Here is a 4,704-nt window from a genome sequence, read left to right as displayed (position 1 = left end):
CAACAATCAACCAAGAATACTTTACCCAGCTGTATTCTCCTTCATAACCGAATGGCAACTAAATACCTTCCATAGCAATGAAAAATTGAAACAATATATCTCTACCTAACGAGCCCTACAAAAGATTCTTAAAGATGTCCTACACATAGAAAACCAACAAGACCACAATAGAGGCTAAGAAACTGCACCCAAACTGAGAATCCAAGAACCATAGCAAGAACCTAGTTGCCCCAGCCACCAAGAAGGATAAAATGGCAGGAACTCCCAAATACCTCTCTGTCCTATCTCTTAACATTAATGGACTTAACTCTCCAATTAGCGACAGACACTGTCTAGCTGGATTAAAAAGCACGATCCTTCTGTTTGCTGCCTTCAGGAATCTTGCCCCCCCCAAAAAAAAACAAACACATTTTCAATGTGAAAGGTTAGAACAATATCTACCAAGCAAATGGCCTCCATAAACAAGCTGGAGTTGTAATCCTAAAATTAGATGAAATAGATTTCATATTAAAATTAGTAAGAAGAGATAAAGAAGGTCGCTACATATTAATTAATGGATCTTTCCTTCAGGAGGATATTAAAATTCTAAATATCTATTTGCCAAACAACGGAGTACCCAAATTTATCCAAGAATTATTACTTCCCCTCAAATCCCACATAGATCCAAAGACATTAATTGTTGGGGACTTTAACACATCACTTTCCCCACTAGATTGATCAACTCGGCAAAATCTCAACAGAGAAACCGAAGATATAAACAACTGCATAGATCAACTAGATTTAACAGACATCTACGGAATATCTCACCCAACAGCTTCAGAATACACTTTTTTTCTCAGCAGCACATGGAACATTTTCCAAAATATACCACATTTAAGGACACAAAGCGAACTTGTCCAAATTAAGAACATTGAAGTTATACCTTACATTCTCCCAGACCACAAGGGAATAAAATTAGAACTCAACACCAAAAGCCACCAAAGAAATTCCTGTAACACATTGAGGCTGAACAACACACTGCTGAATCACGAGTGGGTCATGGAAGAGATTAGAAAGGAAATTGAAATGTTCATGATATTCAATAAAAATGAACACACAAACTACCAGCTCCTCTGGGACACAACAAACCAGTACTCAGGGGCAAGTTTATAGCTCTGAGTTCCTACATGATCAAATTGGTGAGATCTGAAACCAACAAACTAATGAGGCATCTGACCCTCCTTGAAAACAAGCAACAATATAAATCCCAAACCAGTAGATGGAAAGAAATATTTAAAATTATATCAGAATCAAATGAATTAGAATCCAACAAACTACAGAAAGAATCAATCAAACAATGAGTTGGTTCTTCGAAAAAAACAAAATTGACAAACCCTTAGCAAATATTATCAGAAAAAGAAGAGATCACACCCAAATAAATAAACTTAGAGATGAGAATGGAAACATTACTACAGAAACAACCAAGATTCAGAACATTATAAGGGAATACTTCTCAAAACTTTATGCTAATAAGTTTGAGTTAAATCATCTTAACAGGCCCATATCAAGTATTGAAATAGAAACATCAATAAGAGACCTCCCATCTAAGAAAAGCCAAGGACCAGATGGTTTTACAGCAGAATTCTACAAGGCATTCAAAGCAGAGCTCATACCAATACCTCTCCAACTCTTCAATGAAATTGAAAGTGAAAGTTCACTACCGAATTCATTCTATGAAGCCATCAAAACCCTCATCCCAAAACCAGGCAGGGACTCATCAATGAAAGAGAACTATAGACCCATTACTGTGATAATCATTGATGCAAAACTTGTCAACAAAATTTTGGCCAATCAACTTCAAAAGTTCATCCAAAAATAATACACGATGATCAAACAGGATTCATTGCAGGGAAGCAAAGCTGGTTCAATATGGGCAAGTCAATTAATATAATTAATCACATCAACAAGAGCTAGGATAAGGACCACATAGTTATTTCAATAGATGCAGAAAAAGTATCCAACAAGATCCAACTCCCCTTTATGATGAAGGTACTGGAAAAATCAGGAATCCATAAAACAATCCTCAAAACAATAAAGGCTGTATATGACAAACCTACAGCCAGCAATATACATAATGGTGAAAAACTAAAGCCATTTCCTCTTAACTCAGGAATGAGACAAGGATGTCCAGTCTCTCTATTGCTATTCAATCTAGTATTAGAATTCCTAGCTATAGCAATAAAGAAGATGCAAACATAATGGGGATCCAAATAGGGAAAGAAGTTAAACTCTCCTTCTTTGCAGATGACATGATCTTTTATTTAAAAAATCACACAGAATTCACTCCCAAATTACTCAAATCTTTGGCAAAGTAGCACAGTATAAAGTTAAATCTCAAAAATCAATTGCTTTTCTGTATGCCAACAATGAGAAAAGTGTGGCTGAAATTGGGAGAGCAATTCCATTCTTAATAGTGCACAAAAAATAAAATATCTAGTAATTAACCAAAGAAGTGAAGGACTTCTATGATGAAAACCTTAAAAACTTGAAAAAGGAATTCAAAACAGAACTTAGAAAGTGGCAAAACCGGAAGGTGATGGGAAGATGGCGGAAGAGAAGCTGGAGGCAAAACAAGCTCTCGTATAGAAAGCAGTTTTAGAGTTCCATTGAACAGTCCTAAGCCAGAGAATCACACCAAGTGTGCCATCACAGGACAGAGAGATAGGCCAGAGAGGGAAAATCCAGGCAAGGAGACAGATCTGAGATCTTGCCAGCAGCTGCCGCTGTGGCGGCAGCGAAAGCGGCAGCGGCGGCCACAGACGCCATACCTGAAACAGACAGAGTCTAGGACAAAAGAGCCAGATGCGGCGGGCGAGCAAATTCTACTCAACACCAGCCAGAACCGACAAGGAGCAGACATATTCATCCTGCAGTTCCCAGACCAGAGACGACCCAGGAACCAAGACTCGGCCTAAGTAGAAGCCTGACATCCTCACTCCTTCTCAGGGAGCACAGGAGGTAAGGCCACCCCTCTCCCCCAGTACCGGAGATCTTCATCTTGGATACCGACAAAGCTCGGAAGAGCTGCTAGCTCCAACTCAGGCCATGGAATAAAACTAGGATCATTTAGCAGGTCACAAGAACTTAATGGCGTGACCTGCCAGACTCAACTCCACCCAGGGAAAAGTCACCCAGTTCTGGCGCCAGCCTTAGGAGTGGCTTTCTTCATCGGGTAATCAGAACCAGAGGCTGCCCCTACCTTTAACAGCCTCGACATCAGTAAACAGAAACCCTGAGAGTGGCTCCAGGCTGGGCTCTGTGAGTTTCTCATAAACTAGGCCCCGGGAAAAGCTACTGTTTGCTGAAAGGCCTCAACTCTACCCAGAACCTAGCCTCATCACAGCATCTCCAAACTTGAGGAAAAAGCCATCTCCCTCTTTTGTGATACTCAAAGCAAACCCCCCCCCCCCACATTGCATGAACTTGGGAGGAGGATCAAAAAATCCTGGGTAAAGCAGAGCATTTTTCTGCCTGTCCAAACAAACAGACTTAAGAAACCAACCAAGCCACAGGACCATAAGCAGACCAGAGACTGCAACCAGAGGCTGATTACAGACACAAGGGAGATATAGGATTTTTCCCAACCCTCCCCAAAAAATCAAAGAACTGTTTTTTTTACCTCTTCATGTTTTTTTTATACCTTTTACAAAAAAAATTTCTTTTTTAAAACGTTTTCTAATTTTTAATTTTTACCTTTTTTGAAAAAAATTGTTTTAAAGTAACTTTTTTCCCCCTTATAATCTTTATGTTAGGGATACATATGTGTGTGCATTTTTCCTTCTATTTTTTATTTCTTCTTTTAAATTTTTTTTTCTTTTTGTTTTTTGCATAGCTCCATTGAACTTCTGATCCTTTAATTCTTTCTTCCTTATCCTTCTCACTTTTCCTCTCTTTTGTTCTTCTTTATGGGAATAAATTGTTGTTCTGCACATCCCCGATAAACCCTAGCTGAATATTAGACCCTATCCCCCATTGTGTACACACTTAATCCACAAATTTATTACTCAATTCAAAACTACTGATACTTAAATTCCTTAATAGCAGTACTACCTCTTTATACCTATAAAATATTTTAGGTATTTTTATTTTTAAGTTTTTCACATCTCCTTTATATCCCTCCCCTTCTATCATTATATCCACGTTCTTTGAATAGTTTGTTCTCGATCTGCATATTATTAATTTTTATTTTTCTATTTTTTTCTGGTCTGTTTTTGTTCCGTTTTTCTTCTTGATTTCTCTCTCTCTACTTTCATCCTATCCAAACTATTTCCTGCTTTGAGATTAGGACTAGTTAAGTTAACTCTCCCTGTGCCTTCCCACATCACTCTATTCCTATTTTTTACACACATCTGTCCCTAACCCTAATAATTTCTGGTTGACCAAATTCTTCTTTGCGGTTCATAGCCCATTAATATATAGTTGTTTGATGTTGAATAGAGGTATCTGTTGAACTAGATTGTATCTGCAGTCTATTGACTGTGCAAATTCAGACTTTGGTTGATGCTTGCCCTAAGATAGTGTTCTAGCACAAAACTGGTGTTACTTTCATCCCAAATGGGCAGAGTAAGCCGGAAAACCACAAGAAAAATGGCAAGTCTGAGTATCTCCACTCCCACTCAGGATAATCAGGGGACAGAAGAGATAATGAATAATCCAGAGGAGATT

The sequence above is a fragment of the Dipodomys merriami genome, unplaced genomic scaffold, assembly GCF_024711535.1.
Source record: "Dipodomys merriami isolate MVZ:Mamm:240054 unplaced genomic scaffold, mDipMer1.0.p SCAF_645, whole genome shotgun sequence".
In the NCBI taxonomy this organism is placed as follows: domain Eukaryota; kingdom Metazoa; phylum Chordata; class Mammalia; order Rodentia; family Heteromyidae; genus Dipodomys; species Dipodomys merriami.
The sequence above is the reverse complement of the archived record's forward strand: the minus strand, read 5'-3'. Positions refer to the sequence as shown.